This window comes from Manis javanica, chromosome 3, assembly GCF_040802235.1.
Source record: "Manis javanica isolate MJ-LG chromosome 3, MJ_LKY, whole genome shotgun sequence".
Lineage (NCBI taxonomy): Eukaryota > Metazoa > Chordata > Mammalia > Pholidota > Manidae > Manis > Manis javanica.
In genome coordinates, this window is record NC_133158.1 from 20,883,216 (window position 1) to 20,907,000 (window position 23,785).

At 37.0% G+C, this 23,785-nt stretch overlaps 1 protein-coding gene, 1 long non-coding RNA gene and 1 pseudogene across 5 annotated transcripts in view; 1 reads left to right on the forward strand and 2 right to left on the reverse strand.

Annotated features, from left to right (window-relative positions):
- The window catches only part of CNTN3 (contactin 3), a 367,094-nt gene that overhangs the window by 289,304 nt on the left and 54,005 nt on the right, over positions 1 to 23,785 (reverse strand). The gene's annotated exons all lie outside the window — the stretch shown is intronic.
- LOC140848140 (uncharacterized) lies at positions 2,440 to 5,851 on the forward strand. Its single transcript, XR_012128685.1, has 3 exons — positions 2,440 to 3,874; positions 5,090 to 5,149; positions 5,669 to 5,851. It is a non-coding gene; the product is annotated as an uncharacterized lncRNA (long non-coding RNA).
- On the reverse strand, positions 19,213 to 19,312 carry LOC118972579 (U6 spliceosomal RNA; annotated as a pseudogene).

Here is a 23,785-nt window from a genome sequence, read left to right on the forward strand (position 1 = left end):
TTTAGCAAAGGATCCTATAGTAACATCATCATAACTGTCATTAAAAAGCACCCTAATGAGTATGCGAGGCTTTGCTCTAAGTCACAGAACAAACCACATGGTCTTTGTTCCAATACTGCACTGGGAAAACAAAATGTTATAAACACTTATAAAGATTTTTTTGCTTATAAATTATATAAGGAGACTATTATTAGAGTGATATATCTCTGACAGTAGAACAACTTTTCCATCACTGGCTGCCTCAATGTCCCAAATGCCCTGTACAGAGTGGTAGGCTTTCAGTCATGTTTCCTGTTGAGTTTTAAGAAGAATGAATGAATTAACTTGGGAGATTATATCTTTGCACTGGACATCAAGTCAGTGAGAAAAATTCCTACTGGAATGAATTAGATAAATCATGGCATGGGAGCTAGCCACTATTTGAAAATTATTTCAGGAAAATGTGTGAAAAGGTCTTAAAAAGATGGTAAACTTAAAAAAAAATGTTGTCTTCCCAGAAATCCATCCCCAAAGTAATATGCATATCAGCTACATTTTTTTTTCAGTATCTTCTTTATTGTATCTTTTTTTTTTTTTGGTATCTTCTCTCATGAGTGCCTTGTAGTTTTCAGGGTATATATAGGTCTTTCATCAGTTACATTTAAAGAGTATAAAGGTGTTCAAAGAAGTTTTAAAGTCTTTCTGAAATTTTATTCATTCAGTGAATGTTTATTGAGTATCTATTAGGCGCTGAGATTAGAATTCTGGATGAAGATGGAGAGGGGGTGGAGCTGTCAGATAATTGATGAGCCAAGCACTCAGGGAGTATATGAACTATTGGGTCTGACATAATGATTCAAATAATTGCAATGTATTTGTAAACTGGGCACTGTGAAAGGTATAATGAAGGGGTAGAAATTCCTGTGAAAGCCTCAATGAGAATGGCCCTCATCAGGAAGGCCAGGGAAAGCTCCTCTGAGGAAGTGGGGTATGCTGGAAGACAAGAAGAGATGCATAATCAGACTGCCATCCGCATATGTGCAATGTCTGTGCATTATGTGTCTGAGTGTTGCAGGGTGAAGGAAGGAAGACATTTTTCAGAGACAGACAGAGTTGGTATGGTCTTGACTCGGTAAAGAAGTGGTGAATAGCCACTGTCTGGACTCTGTCCCATCAACTACCATCTCATCTTCCAGGCTGCCCCCAAACCCCTCCTACATGCCTGGGTCCACCACCCAAAAAGTTAATGCCTACCTTAGCAGGGAGCTTCCAGAATCCTGCTCTAGCCCATTTTGCTTCTGATTGGTCAGTAACCATGTTTTACTGCTGGTTAAATGACCTGGCAATCACATCTGGGCAGAAGGAATAGAATATGCAAAGGCCCTGTGGTTTAAGTGTCCATGGCTTGCTGCAAGAACAGAAAGAAGTCCACTGGCATAGAAATCACATGGCCAAATTGTGTGACATGAAATGAGACTGGGTGTATAATGCAGGTCGACCTTATATGCCTGGCTAAGAATATTAGTCTCAGGATAAAGCCATTTGGAAAGTCACTGCTTCAACCAGGAATTGACATAATCATATTTGCAATGAACATTCAAATATCATATCATAATCATACTATAGTTTAAGTATCAGACTTAAAAGGACAGAAAGAAAACACATCTGAGACACACCAATTTCGTTCTTGACTTCAGATTCATAAGAGAATAGACAATATTAGACAAGCTATCTGATGTAAGAGGAGAAATATGCATTTTCTAATATTCTTACATATGTCACACACACATATACTATACAAAGTTTGAAGATAAAAAGATCTCATTCAGAAATATTTTTAGAAATTATATTGTTTATTTTTAATCAATACCATCTCATCTCCCAAGCTGCCCCCAAACTCCTCCTACATGCCTGGATTCACCACCCAAAAAGTTAATGCCAAGCTCAGCAGGGGGCTTCCAGAATCCTGCTCAAGTAGGGCATTGACTTTATAAATAATGAAGGTAATTAATACAACCACAACCTGACTTCTCAGCACTGCCAAGTATTGTCTTGGAGAGAAGGGTCATATACAAGCTCATCCCATTTCTGAAATCACCAAGTCATAATAAATACAAACGAAGCTACTGAATCAAGACAAATACAACTCAAAATGTCATCTGCTGTAATAAGAACATTCTCCTTTTTGCAGGAATGTTATAAACCAAAGAAAAAATAGATACTCCTTAAACTTTTCTCTACCAACAGACATTTACATCTGGGGGCTAAAGCTTAATATACTTACATCACGTTTCACGTGGCGGTCTTTAAATAGCCCCCAAATTTAGTACATATTGACAACTGTACTATCTATTCTTAATGTTAGCTGAGCTAAAGTATGCTAGACTTTGGACTCAATGCCAAAAATGCTCTAAATAGTTGTTTCTGGTTGCACTAAAAGAAGAGGTCATTTATGGCTTTTCTCAAATACTTAACACAATTGCTACTAAGATTGTGGATCATGAAATATTGATGTAAATTTATAATATTAAACATATATAGACAATTTGGAATATAGTCTTGGTAAATGCTCCGAGTTAAGCTTCTTTGTGTGGTGGGAAGTTTTGGTGTGTGAATGATTTGCATTCATTTCTATCAGAAGAAGATGTACTTAATGGGCCTTTTCTTTTTCAGAAACAAACCCTACAGCAATTTTATTTAGAAGGATTGGTTCACACATTGCTCCCATCCCCAAAATGTCACCTCTAAATACAGTATTGAAGAAACAAATTCTATTCATGAATGTACACTGTTCCTAAACCCCACCTCATCCCCAAAAAACCTTGAGTAGTTGAGAGATTGTTAGTATAATAAAACACTCAATTATTAATGGATAAAAGTTTGATGCTTATGGTATTACATTGAATCTTCTAGAATTTATATTTATTCACTGTCATGGTATGCAACCATAATACCATGGTAGTCAACTAATAAATGAGTTTAACAGCTTGATAAAACTGCATGTCCTGCCAGATCAGAAATCAAGCATCACATACCCACTCTATTTTCATTCATAATCATAATTATTCACTGATTCACTGTATATCTTCCAGAAATGTAGTTTATCTACTCTGATACCAAGGCTGTCTCTTTCCTGGGGGAACTGAATTGTCAGGGGATGCAATTTCATGAACTCTGGACACCAAATCCTAATTCTATATAACTCCACGTACATGCTCCTTCCAGTTCACAACCATTGGGCAGCTAAGGAGAGAGGAGACTGTAATGTGTCAGTTTGATGTTATCTTCACACCCTCAGTTCTGTGTTTATAGTAGCCAAATCAGCAAATGAGGCAAATGTCAGCAGGAAGTCATCTCAAGGTCCTGCGGACACCTATGGAACTTTATCTTCCTTCCTTTGACCCTCATCGCTTTCAACACCTTCCGTTATAGTTATTTAGACTACGGCCTATGGCTTCTCTCTCCAATGAGACTACATTTTGGTGGGAAAAAAAAGTGATTAATCACCTTTTGCAGGTTAAAGTCCCTTTTAAGAATCTGCCAAATCTATGGGCCCACCTACCTCTCTACTCCAAATACACGTAGACTGACATAAGCTCACTTTTGTTGTATATAAAATTTATTTTATTACACTGAAAAATAATTTCTTTTCCACAGATAATTATATATATGCATGTGTGTATACCTATATACATATATATGTGTATATTTGAAGATTTATTTTTTGCTTGTTTTTTCATACAGATATCAATGGAAATTTTACCAAAACTGAATTAAATATAAGTTATGCAGAGTGATAAGAAAAAGAAATTCTATTAAAAAGTGAATGTTCCTGAGAAGGATGCTGTTGAAAAGCTTGACAAAGAAGTTGAAATTATGAAGCTATTTTGCAGAGGTATATTATCTGACATCCAGTTAACAGCTTCATTTTTGTCTTTTAGCAACCAGTGTACCTCCACGGTAGCAAACAAAATCAGAGTTCTTGTTTATATATGGCAGTCAGTGAGTCAGCTATGTAACAATTATTGCCAGAACACTCTGAGATGCCTTGCACTGATTTCAGAACCTCTCTGACTTTGTCCTCAACTCAAACAGATCTCCTCTGGCAACTCAAAGAGATCTCTTTGTCCTCAATTTAAAGAGATTTTCACTGCTGCTCCTTCAGAAAAAAACGACATCATTTTTCAGTTGGTTTCGTTAGTTTCATACAAGCGCAAGCTCACGGGAAAAGACACAGCTGCCAAGTCATGCCAACCCCTTTCCTGATTCAAAATATTAGAAGAATGGCAACACTTCAAGTATACTTGGAGAATTTACTTCAATTTCCTTACTTCACTGTAAACTAAGATAGCCAATTCCAGGGCACTCTGTTTTACAAACAACTTCCTAATCGTGGGTGACTGCTATTTGCCATGCAATAATGACCCTCGTAACATGTTTCAAGACAAGACTTGTTTTGGAGCAAGTCCAAGTTTCAGTAAAGGTGCAGGATTTTCTAATGCACTCTCCATCCCTGAAAAAGATTGGTACTGTTTAATATTTTTCTGACATAGGCCCTTAGGCCAGTGTTCTTGTAAGCTTTTTTTTAAATGTCATGCTTCCATTGAAAAGAATCTTGCTCTAAGTAAAAGACTTAGACTTTTCTATCCTACTACATTTAATGATAATAGGAAAACTAAACAGTAAGCAAATTCTATGATATATGCTCATCCATGATGTTTTCCCAAATTAAAGGAGGAAAAAATGAACAGATTTCCATAATTAATAAATGTTGCATGGGTATTCTTACCTTCTTAGCAAATGGGATATTACTGCAGACCTCAGGACATGGAAGTGAGGAACAATGCAACTTTCCTGAGTTTGCATAACAACATTCCTTGTGCCATGTATTTATTTAGAACTTAAAAATAGCTTACTAAGAATATAATGTAAATGTTTTTCTACATAGACAATTTTAAAAATATCAGGACGAAAAATGAATAGTAATGTAACAACAATCACTACCTTTTATTGAGTATTTCTTATTTGCCAGGTATTGCTTCATATATTAACCAACTTCATCCTCACAGAAATCCATGAGTCTCCTTCTATTATCACCCCCATTTTTCAGATAAAGAAACAGAGACACAGATGGATTAAGACATTTACCCACGAGAAACAGAGACAGAAGGTGTGTATGTTCATTTTTTTTTTCTCCACAGTAGGTATCAGATGGAATGCTTAACCAGATCTTTAGGAAACCATAAATGTATAACCTGATATTCTATACATTTTTTAAAGTTGGTAATAATATAATTGGCAATTGAAACTAGATCCCTATTGTAGCCTAGAATTAAGAACAAAGTAACAACTTTGGGATTAAATCAACACATCTCAAAGACACACTAAGCCACAAACATAACATGCAAACGTGTGAAAAGTATGACAGTTTTTACATGAGGGCAAAAGTATACACCTCTATACATTTACATGTGCATAGAATAGTTTGTAAGGATATTTGAGAGCTGGAGAAAGCCACTGTCTGTGGGGAGAACTGTGCATTTAGAAACGGAATAGAAAGGGAATAATTCTCACTCTATTTTCTTTTATATATTTAAAATATTCTATAATGTACATATGTTGATTCTTCAAAACATTAACAAACATTTTTGAAAAGGAAAAAAAATTCCATTTTGTTTCTAACATATAGGTGGAAGATACGTAAATAATTTTGTTGTGAGAGTCAAGAACAAAAGGATGAAAGGACTCAAAGGTGGGAAAAAGGACTTTTTAGCTGGGATATATGCAGTATTCAACAGGAACTCCAACTCTGAACTCTGAGCAAGACCATTCTGTTCCTTACTTCATAATTCTGGATGAAGGAGAGTGATTTTGGTGATTTTGGAAGTGCAATGATTCCCCGCGGCATGTCAGGTACAGGCAGAGAGAATATTTCAAAATAAATGATCATCTCCGCCCTCAAGGCACTTACACTCTAAAGAAGCAAACTGACCCAGAAACGTTCCATACAATATCCTGGACTGGAGGAGAGGGGTCTGTAACAGGATGTTAATGTGAAGCTCCTTCAGTCACTCAGACAAAGCAGGTGTTACATGCCAAAAGTAAGGGAGGTCCCAGAACAGAGTAAGGAGCATTTTTTCAAAGCAGACATTGCAAAACCATTCGTCTGCCTCTAAAGCCCTTGCTCATAACAGAGGTATATCTACTCAGGAGACTGAGTAGAAGATTTGAAAAGTTTCTTCTGAAAAATTCTGAGGAGTTCCACTCCTCTGGGGGAGGAAGGAGGGTACTTAACCCATGAGGGGTTGTGCTTTAAGGAGATCACAGAGAGCTGCATTATGGGGGTTCATTTTCTAGAACTGCAATAAAGAAGGTAAGGATGCTGAAGCAGAATAGAAGACTGTGATGTAGGAAGGACATAGATTCTAAGAGACATGAGGGGCACAGGACACATGGCTTGTCCTGTGAGCCAGACACACACCTGGGAGTACCTGGGGTTATCCTGCACATGGAGCCAGAAACCCACCTGGGAGGTGGGAGGAGACCTTCCAGAGGGAAGCTGGGCAATCTCTGGATTCCTGACAGCTGAGAAAGGAAGAAGTGACTACCGATGCTGGGGTGTGCATCAGCAGACTGAGAGAACTGAGGGAGAAACAACCCCAAAGTTTGGGGATCTCTAATGAACCCATGAAAGAACCATTGAAGGAAAATGACAGTTCTACACTCCTGGCGATCCCAAGTGCCATAATCCCAAATTGCTGTAATGCAATCAATCAACTAAAACACCCTGGTCCCTTCTCTTCCCTTGCAAAACACTAAGCAGAACTGGAATCAGCAAGTTATGGGGAGGAGGTACAGACATGCTATGGGACAAAAGAAACTAAAACATTCTTTCTCTGCACACTTCCTCTCTGCAGTACAGCCCTAGGAGGGTGATGAGTTTTATCTCTAAGTTGTAAGTTAACTACCACACCAGATATATGTATGTAAACAAATATGTAAATATTACACATTTTCACTTTTTGATTGAAATTATGCCCAATACCTAAGCACCATCAAAAGTAGAGTAGATGGAGCTGCCTGGGTTTTCATCTGGTGCAGGAGAGGAATGTCACAGAGAGAATATAAGGGGACAGAAAAAGACAACAAAGCTGCCTTAGGGTCCCAGCTCATGAGCTGCATCTCTTCAAAGTACAGTTACAGAAAAGAGTAACAAGGATTAGAAAATGGGGGGACTTCACAGAACATCCTGGAACAGGTGGCATCTGAGGTAATTCTTAATGAAAAAGGAGGGCTTACCTGGGAGACAAGGAAGGAGACAGGTATGGGTAACAGAACACCACCAGCAAAACCTAGCCTGGAAAGCGAGGCATGGGGGTGGGGGAGAATGAAACAACTCAGGTTAAGTCCAGAAGCACGGGGCTGGGTGATAAGGAAGGAGAAGCCCATTGGTTAAGGTGTGAACAGAGGAAAATAAACTTACTAAAGAAGAAAGAAGAGGGCCATTTTGTGAGGCTCAGTGAAGCTCATGGGCAGACTGCCTTATGAAAGTCAAGGGGGAAGGCTGCACATTTAGTTTTTGCAAGGCAGTGAGGGACAACGCCAAAGGGAACATACAGCCTGTAGCTGGGAGTAGGGATACTGAGACTCGAGAGGTTCTCCCTTGGGTGACAGATGTATTCCAAAAGTGGGGTGAGGTGATGGTTGCACAAATCTGTAAATTTACTAAAATTCACTGAATTGTACAGCTGTATGAGTGGACTTTATGCAAATATATAAAAGCTACACAAATTTTACCTCACTCAAGCAATTTTTCTTAAAAGGCAGAAATAGAAAGAATGAGAGCAAGAAAGAACAAGGAGAGAGAAAAAGAAAAAGAGAGAGACTGTAGCATCAGGCCATCAAATGCTCTGGTGATGCAATCAGGCTGGTTTCAGGGGTGTCTTTGAGCAGAATCAGCCACATTGTGTGGGGAGAAGCATTAACACAGGTCAAGGAAGTGGGAACAGGGAGGAACAGCTACTCTCTCAATAATTCAGAATGGGAGAGATGGGGCAGCAGTTTGAGATGGGCAGAGGGTCGATAGGGAGTCAATAAAGGATATTTTTAAGTTGGAAAACTCTTGAGCATATTTATAAACTAAGGAGGAGGTTCAGACTATAGGAAGGTAAAGGGTCTATTTTTCGAGATGAGATTCTTCTTGGCATTAACTTGTATGGTAATGATTCCACCTCAGTCAAAATCACACGAGCAGTTAAAAGTGTACATTGTAAAGGGAAGAGAAATGGTTCACCACAATCCAAGAACTAAAAGAGAAATGAACTCTGGTATAGAGACATCTCTTTCTGGAGTATTTCAAGCTGATCTCTGTGGATCCTTGTTAGCATGATTCTGCCCCCCACCCCCATTGGAATTTGCCAATGACCAAAGAGGGTTTTGGTTGTCCCGACTAGGGAGGGGAGAGGTGTGTGTGTACTAATGACATCTAAAGGCTACAGGGGTCCACTAAACATTCTGCAGTGTTAGGGCAGTCCCCACTACAAGATCAGTCATAGCAAGGTGAGAAATCCAATTTTACAGCAGTTTGGTATCAGAAGAGCCTAATCAGCTTCTGTCCAGCCTGGATACTTACTATTAACAACTTTGCAAAAGAAAGGTCACGCTTTAACCTTGACATGTCCTGCTTTCATGCAAGCATAAGCCTCATTGGAAAACAGAACAAAAGATCGTGATGGAGCTCCTTTTTATAAATAACTTCCTATGTAAAATTCCAATCATATACAGAGTGAACAGAATGGGATAATGAACTCCCAATACACCTATCACCCAGCTTCACCAAATATCAGTGATCTGTCATTTTTGTCTATATCTACCTACCTCACCTCCCATGTGATTATTTTTTATAGTTATTTTAGGTATAATACACATACATTAGAATAGCTTCATGATTTTTAAATACGGAATTTTGAAGAATTATTTTATGGTAAAATAAAACACAAAACTTCCTATTCTAAGGTAAAATAGAAATTTAAAGAGAATTTTTCTAAAGCAAATCTCTTTGTATTATGGTCTCATTTTAACAAGTATTGCTCCAACTCAGTCTCTTTCATGCACTCCACACCAGGAATGGCTTCCCTGTTATTTAGCGTCTAAGTCAGTGTTTTTTCAAACTTCAGGTTTTACCCTTTAAAGAGCTATACATACATTTGTGTGTGTGCATTCAGTTCAGGGCAAATGAAAGAAGAGGACAGAATAGAATAGAGATGATCAAAATGTACTGAGAATTTAATAAGGGTTAGTACTGGTGTGTGCAATGACACTATGGAAATGCAGGACGTTAAGTATTAAGCCTTGATATAACTAGTATTTCTCACTATGAATGGTGGTCAAAAACAGTTTAAAAGAACATGAGAGGCAGAATGAACTGCTGTTAAACATGGTATATATATGCGTGTGTTTACATATATATGTAGCATAAATATATTTGTATGTGTAAACATACACACATGATTGTGTAAGATTAGGGAAGTTACGGGTTACTAGAACCTCTTTTGTCCTCAAATTTTACATACATAAAATAGGGGTGATAAGTATGTACATCACTGGTTTATTACAAGAATTAAGTAGAATTTGATTATATGCTGAGCCAACTCCCTGGTATTCAAGACATAGTTACTGCTATTATTTCAAAGAAATTGAATGTAATTGGCACCTTGACTAGAGATAAATCAAAAAGTTAAATAAATACTAATGCAAACATAGGTCTCTTAACTCATTTTAAGAAGACATCAACTGCTCATGGACTGCTTACATCATTTTTTAAAACACTTTTTCTTAACTGTGTTTTTCAAAGTTGCTTTATCACAATGAAAAGAGTGATTTTGACACTCTTAGAAATGCTAATTGTGGTTATGAATAGTTATCTGCTTAGAATTCACACCTATTAGGGGCCGTATCTAGGTGTATAAAACATCCGCTCTATCAACACAGAAGTGTAAATCTAAATTGAGACAAACTGTGATAGCAGCTTGAATTTATGCCCACAGCAATACAGCTCAGGAGACAAAGAGAAGACAAGTACCCCAGGTCCCTCCCCAAAAAGCCTCTATTTTTTTTCATACAAGTAAATAATGGTTCAGAGGAAGCCCATAAACCACAATGGTAAAGGAAGAGGGGGAACCTGAAACTGACTGTGTATGGAGTAACCTTAAATGTACAGGTACAAAACCATAAGGGGTGAGCCTGGGAACAGGAGTGTGTGTGCCCATTTAACTCAGTCTTGGAGGCTGTCCACACAGTTCAGTGTGAGCCCAGGCCTACAGACACTTTGATTTATCAGAAGACTCTGCATACAAGCATTTATATGAGACCTTCCAGTTTTCACACATTAGCAAGCAACTAATGAAAACCATACTTCAAAACATTTGTGTCAACCAAACAAAAATGTCTGCAAATTACACGCAGTTCATTTTGAAACCTCAAACCAAAATGCATTTTCCCGCTAAAAATTCTGAAAAGCATAGTTAACCACTCCATTGCTCCTGGACAAATAAACAACACTGCATGCTACTGACACGTTAATATTTTTTCTAATCGTAAATAATTCAGTTAAAAAATATATGTTTTATCTTTTCATAGGGAGAAGTATGACAATGGGGGAAAGTGTGCATCTCCCTCACTTTTCAAAGGAGAAAAATCTCTGTTCTGTAGAAAGTATTTCATTCAATGAGATAGTTCATTCTCATTTCACTCAATGAGATAGTTCTAATGCATCCACTAATGAGCTCATGTCTAAGAACCAAAACACTGCGACCAAAATTCAGAGGGTCCTAAAGACTGTGCCCAGATTGGCAGTTTCCCCAGCTCTCTGTGTGCACAAGCTACCTCAGGCCACAAAGAGCCTCCCCTCTCTCCCTCAGCGTGCCATAGAGACATTGACATTTTCTATACATGTCATATGAAAAATACTAAGAAAGCATTTATTACTACTGGCAGGAAAAGTGTGAAGGCCTTAATGAAAACTTGGAGAAGCAACTAAGTAAGAGTTGATAAATTTCAGTTCATACAATAGTAATTAATGTGGTTTCATTTTCCCACACAGACTGATTTAGGTGATGGAACTGAATTTACCAAAAAGCTATGTGCAGATTTGGAAATAAAGGTCCAACTCTGAATAACCAAAGGCGTTTTTCAGCACCTAGAATTCTGCCTGGATGACTACATTTAGTATAAACATGCTTCAAGGAATTTGTGATTTCCAGCTTGTTCAGAGAAGAGAATCCGTTTCCTTCCTGCCCTTTAGACCCTCCAGATTAAGTACCACCGGTGATCATCTGGAGACATTTCATTTTGTAGAACCAGAACAAATGCCCTTAACCAGGCCTCCCCATTTCAGAATAACAAAAACAAGTAATAGTTTTCACAGATGCCTACTCCAATGTTCCTAATATACTCAGAATATGAGTTTGAATATGCAGAATATGACAGAATATGACATTGAAGAACCAGACAACATTCTTAGTGAAGAGTGCCAGGTGGGGACAGCACATAGCTGCCCAGTGCCCTTAGCTGCTTCTCTGTTTTGGATAATCTTGCTAATCTGTCTTTCTGTTCTCATGTTGACAATTCTTTTTGTTTTGAACAGAGGGCTGGCTGACCTAACAACACTCGAAGATGTGGCCTGCAGGCCAGGAGTTTGAGGTCGTGGAATGCACAGTTAAAAAGGAGAAACAATTAGCACAACCACCATAACAAGAAGGAAAAAAACCTCTTAAGAAACCCTTCTTCAAATAAAGATAAGCTCTGCTGTGCTCACTTTCTGCAGAGCCATTTCCATGCACAGCCCCACTGTATGCCCAAAACCTAACCCTGAGGGACTCAGCCCACAGTAGACACTCAGAACAATATGTGTTGAATTAATGAACATTAAATTTAGAACAGTAGTTGCCACACTTGGCTCTGTATCAGACCATCTGGGGGAGCTATGCAAAAACCTGATCCCCTGGTCCCACTGCATCATAATTTCCAGGCATCAAGCCCAGAATTATTTTGTTTTGCTTTGTTTTAAACTTCCAAAAGTAATTCGGCTGCAGAGTCATCGAAGCATTCAGGAACTACTGGCTAGGACACAATGAGCTTGAAATTCTAGCTCTAGCTATGAGTGACAAAACTGAAAGGCATCTTCACCTCTGTGGCTGTTATAACATTTTAAACGTGGGTTCATTTACCCGAATCTCTGCCTTCTGTTAGCTCTGTGATTCCTTGTTACAGGGAAAGAGGAGGCAGAATGAAAAGTTCAAGTGGTTCCACAAATGAGTTGTTTCTAAAAGCACATGTTGTTTCCAAGAAAACACAGAGAAATTCAACAAAAGCCTCAGCTGGAAACACGTAACAGAGAAGGAAGAATTTCCTTCAAGACTAAAAAGTATTTCCCAGAACCGATGGAGGCATGGAGGTCTGCAAGTCCACAGGGCAGTGGCAAGATGAAAGAAAAGAATAATTACACAGAGTTCCATTGTAAATGGACTTGAAGAAGATGCAAAGAAACAGAATCAGGGCCAGGCAACCTGACAGAAAGGGACATGGGGATAGAGACAACCTGGGAGGGATAAATGATCCATGACCCATCCTTCCAAACCTTGCTCATGATAACCATTTCACAAATCTTTTTGCAAAAGACTTTGCAAAAACTCTGGAAAATATAACAGGACACCTGGGGGGACAGAGAGTGGATTTGCCATTAAAACGACAAAACAAAACATAAATTAGTCTAAATTGAGGTACAGAATTACAGGAAGAGGGTTTTCTTGCACCACTGGAGTTTGCATGTTGTGATGCCAACCCAAGAATTTCCTTCAAGACTAAAAAGTATTTCCCAGCCTACAAACTTCAGAGTGACACTTAGTTCAGAGAATTTTGTGCAGATTTATCTGTAATTGTTTGTGAAACATTTTGATGGGTGCGGTAAGAATGTTCCTTATTGTGGTTATATAATCTACTAATTGTAGAGTTTGAAAGCAGAGTGATTAAGGTTTTATCACAAGCTAAGAAAGCCAAGAAGGCTTAACTTCAGTTAAAATACTCTCCCCATGTATTCCTCCTTAGCCCAATTATTGCGAAGTCAGACATCTATTATTTCACAAAACCAGGGCTTTGAAGTATGTTTTGAAGGAACAACCAAAAAGATGGATTCTGATGTATCATAATAAAAAAATTCCTGTTTAATGTTCATTTTGGAGATGCTGTATTTTATCAGGATGCATGTAACTGAGTATATAATGTTTATTATCATTTGGGCATTTTGAAAACTTAACTACTTTACCATATAAAGGCTGTAATGGATGTGCAGACATTCAGGTACTTGGTAGGTGGGATGTTTTTTGTGAACTGTGCTTCCCTGAGGCAGGAACATAGGAAAGCAATAAAAAAACAAAGCTGCTGGTTCTATAGGGACAAGTAACTAAAGGTCAGGAAATTGCTGAAGATTTGCAGCCAACTGAACCCCTCTCTTGGTCACAATCCAATCCAGTTTAGCTCAGGTATACACGACTATGGAGTTATGTACAGCTGTTGCCCACTCTGATTGGGCAGTAGCCAGCTCCTTCATAAATATTTTGACTATTACCCTTGGTACATTAACAAATAGTTCAATGGATTTTTCACATTATACAGGAATACTCATATGGTTTTTTCCTAATATTTTCAAAAGAAAGCCCCATACTAATTCCAGTGTGTGCTAAGATACTTCCTTCTGAGCTCACGGTCTCTCATGTTTATAGGGCTGACAGAAATGAGCACGTATCTCGCACAGGATGGATGAAGACAATGAGATCCAACTATTTAACATGGCTTTTTGAGCAGAAGTGTCATTTTTAAAAACTATGAGATTCGATTTATTACAAGTATTTAGTACCAGACGTTGGTGCTAAGAAGTGTTTCTCTTAAAGTATTAATAAGCAAATGCTGAAGTAATTCCTCTCACTCACTATCCCGTGCCTAGCACTGAGTTCATTCAATCCTCCTGACAGCCCTATGAGGGAAGTCCTATAACTGTGCCCACTCATTGAGAAGGAAACTAAGGCTTATGGAAGTGGACTCATATACACATCATCACTCAGCTAATGAAGAACAGGCTGCAGTTAGAGCTCAAGCTGATATAAATCCACCTCCTGGAGCATCCATGCACCCCTTCCTCAGTTTAAAGCATTGGTACCCTATGGGATGGAACAACAAAAAATAACAATTTAAGATGACATCCAGTCAGTCCCTACATAGATGTCTCCACCATGGAATTCTGGTTCCGCTGTTTTGTTAAGTATTGTTCTCATTTCTTCTTATTTTGACATGTGAGTTCAGTGGTATGTCTCTACAGTTCATTGACATGTCTCTACTTTCCTTGCTCCTTTGAGACTCTGAGAAGGAGATGCAGTGGTGGGGGAAAAACTAGCATTACAAGTTAGTAGGGAAAAAAGAGTGCATAGGTACAAAGACAAGTCCTTTACTACAATCCAAACATAAAAGTATTCTTTACCATTTCCACATGGTGTGTGCTCAGGAAGCAGGTTCCTATTGCTCTGAGGAGGTGACAGAATGACCTGGCAGAGAGCTGTCCAGAACGGCACACATAAAACCCAGACCTACATGACCTGTCATGCAGCACATTCTATTAGGGAAGCTTGGCTTCTACAAGGTTACCACTCAAGGGGACAATGCTTCCAAGAATGAGCAAAGTGCATAGTTTGCAAAACACTCCCTCTTGGAGGGCTGGCAGCCTTCCATGTTGGAGGGAGTGTATTCTTGAAATAGAAAGCTGGCTCTGCAAACACTGCAATTCCTTTCTGGTTTCTATTTCTATTTGTACTTTTTTTCTGATATTTTCTTCATAGATTTCCCTAACCTGCGTTTCAACAAAACGGGTGGAGAAATGTGGAAAAGTGTGAACAGACTAATAGTAAACAACCAGTTTAGATTTCTCAAGTTTGGGGAATTTCCTTCATGTACTGCTTAACAGTTAATAGTTCTATCCTTACCATATGAGTTTATATGAATATGGATTTAGTTATAAATGATGCAAGGGTCTGACATTGGTACTTAGCACATTTTCTGTGTTGTTATTTATTTTATCTATTTCTCTAAGCAGATGACCACTTAAGTTCGCTGAGCATTTACTACGCCGTATTCTACACAAAGTGCTTTATGTGGATAATATCAATTAATGTTCACACAAGCAGACACAGGGTAAATGCACCTCTTATACTGAGGAACTCAAGTTTCAGTTTTGAGGAATTTGAATTTGGGAGATTAAGTAATTTGCACATGGCTAATTAAGTGACACAGCTGGTAGAAGGTGCCAATACTTCTACCTCCCACACTGCTTCCTACCTGCTAAAGACTTTCTTTTGCTTCTGTCTATCCAAACTACATAATCAGCCCCAAGTCAACATCTACAAAGAATAAATGATACAGCCAAGTGGCATCACTGAATTGAACAGTATTAACCAATCATTCATCTGTTTTTTATGTGTGTATAAATGTGTATATATATATGCACACAAACATATACACACATACATACAACGGTGGTATATTTAATTTATATGTTTGCAGTCATAATACACAGTTGCTCTGTAGTCAAGTTTTCCATTTAAAATATTCTATACTTTTGGTATTAATTGAATAAGTAATACAAATCCATTGTGTAAGATATAAAAAGTCAAAAAGAAGAATATCAAATCCTATTAAAATCTCATAATCTTCAGAAAACCATTGGCAGAAATTTACAAGTTAGAGAATATCAGGTGTTGGTACGTTAGGGAAACAAAAAGAACTCATATACCCTGATTGCTGGAGTGGAGGTTTTCACTAACCACTCTGTACAACAATGTGCACCATTTATCAACCTGAAGACACAGAAGTTCCTCTCCTAGATGTATACACTAAAGCAACTCTGTACATGTACACCACTCAGCATGTCCAAAAATTATCCTGGCAGCATTATGGGTAATGGCACAAACATAAAACAAACCAGTGTCCCTCACCAAGTGAATGGATACATGAACTGCGGTAGATTCAGTCAGTGGAATACTATAAAGTGGAGAGAACTAATGTACTCCATTTTTACACAGCCACATCATCAAATTTCAAAACATACTGAATGAAAAAGCACACTGCAGGAGAAAAGAGTATAATACCACTTACGTGAATCCAAAAAAACATAAACCTTAGTTGTACAGAGTTACACGAATGCATAGTAAACTAAAACAAAAGGCAAGAACATGATAAACTTCACATTCAAATGGTGCCAACGCCTAGGGCAAGGAGGGAGACAGGAATAGAGAGAGGCATACAATAGGAATAGAAGGGGACATAAAATTGTCTCCAAAGCCACTGATAATATTCTATTACTTAAGTTGTGCAGTGGGCTCATGAAAGTTTATTTTATTGTTTCTTTATAAATTATGTACATGCAACATGCATTGTTTTGTATGCATGAACAAGTTTCACCATAAAAGCAAATACTACAGATTTTTTCCATCTAATTTCTGTAAATTGGAGACCGTTATAGAGTTCAGGTAGAATATGATGGCAAATTGGTTTCATCTCATATGTAAACTCTCACTGTTTGGTTGTAGCTTTCTGAAAAACTATGTTAAAAAGTGTTCTTAAATCTGAGTTCAACTGGAAGGAGTGCCACTGCTGATTGCTCAAGTCTGCCATGGGTGCAGGAGTAAGTTACAGTGACTCCAGCACTAAGGGCCCACCACTTCTGGTGCAGGGCATAAGTTAGAATTTATGCTGTAACTGTAAGATGTTCTAGCCAATTTTGGGATGATAAGGGGCTTAATGAAACACAAAAATATATGAATTTTATCCTATAACTATGAGCAACACCAAGGCTTTTAGAAGAAGATGGATTTAGAGAAGTTATTTAGGAAAATTAACCTGGCAGCAACTTGCAAAAGCATAAGAAGATAAATCAGACCATTAAGATAGTGGATTACTACTAGGGAGATTTTTCAAAATCCACATGTCTTTGTTTTGTTATACTCAAGCAAAATCTGAGGGTTGGGAATGTACATATTTGAAAAAGTTCTTAATGCAGTTCTGATACGCCCAGGTAGCTAAGTGAGTTATCATAAGCTATTCAGCTAAGAAGGACTAAGTACTATTAGGTAACATGATGAGTCAGAAATAATGAATGTTCCAATTTGATAGAACTCAGTGGTATTCACACAACCTTGCCGGGAGCTGGCAGTGTAAATCTGTCAACCATACATATTACCAAGTGTTCAAAAGATTCACTAATTTTGATATTTATTCCTTTCTACTTTTACAACTGAAAAAGTTATCTTATGACTTTATGTTTTCTTTATGGCATAAGAAATACTGTTTGGAAGAATGAATTTTCAGTTTTTCTTCCTTAAAGAATACGAATGACTACTACCCAAACTTGCCTACCAATTAAAAACAACATGTGCTAGGTTTCAAATGATTCCACAGGCAGAAAATATATGGAATGTATGGAAAAGTAGGACACAAGTAATCCAGATAAGAAAGAATACACAGGCATTTAAGAATGCAACATAACCAGAAAAATAAATTTTTAAACTAGCATGTAATTTATTGCTCTGGCATGATGGTCTCTGCTGGTGACAGATCTTCTGAGAACATTTCACAAATGGGTAGCCAAGCTAAGGCTTCTGGGTCTAGTGCTCCAGGCAAAGCGCTGGTGATGACACTTGTTATTGTTTTTCTACAACATAAATGTTAAAGGGAAAATACTCTGAGATCCAAAATGGAGGAAGACAAATACTCACAGGCAATATGAATTAATATGAACAAGCTAAAATATTTTCCAGGTAAAATGACACAGATAATTTGGTAGACGATCACAAGAAATACCACACATTAGACCTTCAATACTGTTTCCTAATTTTACTTAGAAGATATTCTTAAACATTCATATTTTATGCACAGGTATTAATATGTGCCTCCCACCAAAAGAAAAATACCTAAGGGATACTATCATCATAGCAACTGCACAAGCATGAGAAACATATATTCAAAGCCATAGAGGGTCCATCATTAATGTAACCAAGACTACACAGACTCAACTTTTCCAATCTGAGATAACAGAAATGCAAGAGCTGGACAGAAAAACTGAGACAGTATGGGAAGTGAAACTGGACAGAATGGCAATTTAGAGACCATCTAACTGGTTCCCGAACTAAGACTTTTCCCAGTGGAAAAGAAGGTCAAGTACAAAGACTTCTAAAAGACACATCAGAAAATTAGTACTTATTTGCAAATGATTTTTGATCCTATTTGACTAACAAGTTGAAAATAAACTTTCCATTTGTAATTGTGCACTTTATAGAATCATTTAGGCTAAATGAATCAGAAACTCCAGAAATGCAAGAACCTATAAGAACGCAAACTGATTTTTTCTATATTGATAACAGACCACAAAGCAAAAAATAAATTGGGGGAACTGACATGGGAGGTCAAACTGACATTGAAAGGAGAAATAATTACTAGAATTTCTTCTCAGTAGATTATGATATGTATTTAGAACCTTATGATATAATGATATATACTGAGCAGCTCAAGAACAATATGACTGACTTGGAGAAACTCTGAAGTATAAAGGAGCCTTTAAACATTCTCAGATCATGTTGTTGACTTCTTCAATGAATCTTTATAATACAGTTTTACGAATACTAAAGGGTAATTAACGATGGATAGATATCTTCATTTTAGGCAAAAACTGCTATTTATGAATACATAAACTTTCTTAAATTTAGAGTACTAAATAGAGACAATCTTCTACTCTAAAGTAAAGACTGCTAGGAAGATACGGCTTGAACCATTTCCTTCAGAAGTCCTTGGGGTGCTTATTTAAAAAGCCAATTACAGAGCTCCCACCATGCCCTTGCATTAATTGAATGAGAACATCAGTATGAGATCAAGGAATCTACATTTTCTGCATTTGCTGAGGTGAATCTCTGGCACAACAAAGGTAAGAAGTAAACAGCTTTACAAATTTTGAGGCAAAGAACAAGCCATCTGCAAAAACCTGACGCCACTCTGAAACACCATATACAACATAACAGAAGTTCCAGAAGACAGTTCTGGGTGTGTTTGCCCAGCAGGGCTATTGTTGGAAACACCCACACTTAATTCACAGCAATTAGTGGTGACTACACCAAACTAAAAGTTGAGTATTTTCTTGTTTTAAATATGGAACACTTCATGAATTTGCAGGTCATCCTTGCACTGAGGCCATGCTCATCTCTGTACCATTCCAATTTTAGTGTATGTGCTACCCAAGTATATTTGCCTTAGAAATTTCTAAATGGAAAGCTATCCTAAAAATTTCTCTATTCCTATCAAATTACCAACAACATTCTTCAACGAACTGGAACAAATAGTTCAAAAATTCATATGGAAACACCAAAGACCCCGAATAGCCAAAGCAATCCTGAGAAAGAAGAATAAAGTGGCGGGGATCTCACTCACCAACTTCAAGCTCTTCTACAAAGCCATAGTAATCAGACAATCTGGTACTGGCACAAGAACAGAGCCACAGACCAGTGGAACAGATTAGAGACTCCAGACATTAATCCAAACATATATGGTCAATTAATATTTGATAAAGGAGCCATGGACATACAATGGGGAAATGACAGTCTCTTCAACAGATGGTGCTGGCAAAACTGGACAGGTACATGTAAGAGACTGAAACTGGATCACTCTCTAACCCCATACACAAAAGTAAATTCAAAATGGATCAAAGACCTAAATGTAAGTCATGAAACCATAAAACTCTTAGAAAAAAACATAGGCAAAAATCTCTTGGACATAAACATTAGCGACTTCTTCTTGAACATATCTCCCCAGGCAAGGAAAACAAAAGAAAAAATTAACAAATGGGACTATATCAAGCTGAAAAGCTTCTGTACAGCAAAGGACACCATCAATTGAACAAAAAGGTACCCTACAGTATGGGAGAATATTTTTGTAAATGACAGATCTGATAAAGGCTTGACATTCAAAATATATAAAGAGCTCACACTCGTCAACAAACAAAAATCAAATAATCCAAATAAAAAATGGGAAGAGGAGCTGAACAGACAGTTCTCCAAAGAAGAAATTCAGATCACCAACAAGCACATGAAAAGATGCTCCACATCGCTAGTTATCAGAGAAATGCAAATTAAAACCACAATGAGATATCACCTCACACCAGTAAGGATGGCTACCATCCAAAAGTCAAACAACAACAAATGTTGGCGAGGTTGTGGAGAAAGGGGAACCCTCCTACACTGCTGGTGGGAATGTATATTAGTTCAAGCATTGTGGAAATCAATATGGAGGTTCCTCAAAATGCTCAAAATAGACTTACCATTTGATCCAGGAATTCCACTTCAGGGAATTTACCCTAAGGATGCAGCACTCCAGTTTGAAAAAGACAGATGCACCCCTATGTTTATCGCAGCACTATTTACAATAGCCAAGAAATGGAAGCAACCTAAGTGTCCATCAGTAGATGAATGGATAAAGAAGATGTGGTACATATACAGAATGGAATATTATTAAGCCTTAAGAAGAAAACAAATCCTACCATTTGCAACAACATGGATGGAGCTAGAGGGTATTATGCTCAGTGAAATAAGCCAAGCAGAGAAAAAGAAATATCAAATGATTTCACTCATCTGTGGAGTATAAGAACAAAGGAAAAACTGAAGGAACAAAACAGCAGCAGAATCATAGAACCCAAGAATGGACTAACAGTTACCAAAGGGAAAGAGACTGGGGAGAATGGGAGGGTAGAGAGGGATAAGGGTGGGGAAGAAGAAAGGAGGTATTATGATTAGCATGTATAATGTGGGGGGTGGGGAAAAGGGGAGGGCTTTGCAACACAGAGAAGACAAGTAGTGATTCTACAACATCTTACTATGCTGATGGACAGTGACTGTAATGGGATTTGTGGCGGGGACTTGGGGTAGGGGCGAGCCTAGTAAACATAATGTTCTTCAAAAAAATATAAATAAATAAATAATTTTTTTTAAAAAAGAATCATAACTCCTAAAAAATATTAATTAATTAATTTAATTTAATTTAATTAAAAAAAATTTCTCTAATGTCTGATGGGAGGCCAATGTAGAACCTTTAATCCCATCAAAATATTTTTGGTAGGAATGTTATGTTCTTTGACCACGCCCATCCTCAACCTTTAGGTTTTGTGAAAACTATCCTTTAGGAATCCTCTCACCCTCCGTAATACTTTAATAATTCTAACACTACTTCATATTGGTTGTACTAGATTCAAATTCCACTACTGTGTCTGAGGTGTCTGTAAAACCCTGCCTGTGTATTCACAGGCATTAATTCCATTATTTTGTTAATACATCCCAGATCTAGGAGAGCTGAGAGAGTTCAGGCTATCACTTCAATAAGGCCAAGGGAAATGTCCTTTATTTAAATTGTACTTGAAGAACAAGTTCATGATCATTTTTTCTAACAAAACATACAGAATTTTTAAGTATGAAACTCATTTTCTTAGGGATATCCAGATATTCACTAACATAAATCAAATAATATAACTTTGGTGTGAGATTAACTACTAAAAAAAAAACACACTGGTAATTTTTTTAAAAAATGAAGCCATTTAGATCACAACTTCAGTAGAGCTGTCTCGATTATGGTAGCCAGCACTTTATGTATCATTCTCATGAGGTAACAGGCATCATTGAGAACTGGGTCTAATGTCTACTTTAACCTCTCAGCAACATCACTGCTTAGTAACTTTTTCAAATTACTCTTCATTTGGTTTCATTTCTTAATACTTCAAAATACTTCAAACAATCAGTCAATGAGTAACCACATTCATAAGCATACAAAATATTTTTAAATCTCCATTTATTTCATTTCATTTAAATTTTGCTGAGTTAGTGAAATTAAATTTCCTTGTAATACTTCTTTTCTCTACTTCATTTCTTCCCCCATCTGTGCACATCACTCTGTTATTCCCATCCACTTCTTACAGGTTAACAAGCCAAGGGAACTGGTATTCTTCCCATTTCCTCTCACTTTTATACATTTTATTTTATTTAAACATACATGTATACATTCACACATGCATATTCATGCACACATATATACCTAATAAAGTATTTGTCATTGATTTTTGAAATTTAAAGACATTGATTTTTCTGAAGTTTGCTATTCTTATTCAATAATAACCAATAAAAATATCACCAAGTCAACTGGCACAGGTTTAACACATCACTTTTAATGGTTACACAACATACTATGAATATATGCACCAAAATGTTTTCAACCCTTTCCAACACTTCGATAGTTATAATGTAACAGAGACACAGACACACACACTTTCATTGATATGGAATAGATTCCCAGAAATAAAAATATGTGTAATAGATAATTTTTAAAATAATAGACAATATCAGATTGCTTTACTAAAAGAATGAAACAGTTCATATGTCTACCTGGCAAGCAAATGTCATCACTTTTTCTCTTTTGCCCTGACTACCATGGATTTGAACATCTTTTAGTACATTTACCAGTTCCTTTCTTTACTTTTCTGAGCTGTCTGTTTATTTCTTTGTTTATTTCTATTGAGCTATTTATATAGGAGTAGAAGTTACGAATTATCACAGATACTAACGTTTTGCCTGTCATCCACTTAGCAAATTTTCTTCAACATATTTTCCACTGATTCTCATTACGCTAATATTTTCTATGTAAGAGTTTTAAAGTTTCACATAGACAATCTGTCCATATTCTTTCTATTTCCTGCATTGCTATCTTAAGAATATGTTCATGCCATTAAACATGTATCCTCTTAAATGTCCTAATATTTTATTTTTTTAATATTAAATCCTTAATCCATACAGAATTTTAAAACATATATTAAATTAGGGTAATTAACATATTACTAGTGCAGGGGGGTAAGGGCCCCCACATTGATTTTACTCCAGATGGATAACCATTTGTGCCAGCACTCCTCCTGGAATAATGAATCATCCATTTACCACTAAATTGAAATGCCACCTTTGGTATATATCAAATTATCACATATACTAGAATCTATTTCTGGATTTATATTCTAGTCCACCAATATGTTTGTCTACTCTTCTGCCAAATTATGTAGCTTTGGTTATATTAAGTTTTGAGGAAATAATGGTTATCAAAGTCATCCTTGTCTGTTTCTTGATCTAAATCTTAGGTACATAGCTTTTATCAGATCTAAACACTTTCTGTTTGTATTTTATCTATATATTAAATGTGGAATGGGAATCGATCCTGATCGGATGGGGTTTCAGTGTGTGTCTTCTATGGTCATATGTTTTTTACAAACTAACTTGCTGACGCAGATAATGTAGTGAAATACTCTTACATACCTGGAATAAACCTTCCTTGGTCAGTTATTGTCTTATTGTCCTTTTGGAACACAGATGGATTCCAATTGTTAATAATTTGGTTGGAATTTTTGCACTTTAGTTAGAATTACTTTTCCTAAAATCACATGTAATTGGTCATTTCCTTCTTATAAAACTCATCAGCTTCTGACATTAATATTGATTACACTTCATAATTATGAATTGCTGAACTTTCTATATCTTTCCAGGGCACTCACATAGGATAGACAACAGTACACATTTATGGTCTTGCCCCAGAGACATGGAATCTCTTCTACCCGTGGATAAAATGTAGTTTCAAGGGACCTTACAATGTGCACATTCAGCTCAACATGATGTTATACCAGTAACAACATAATAAT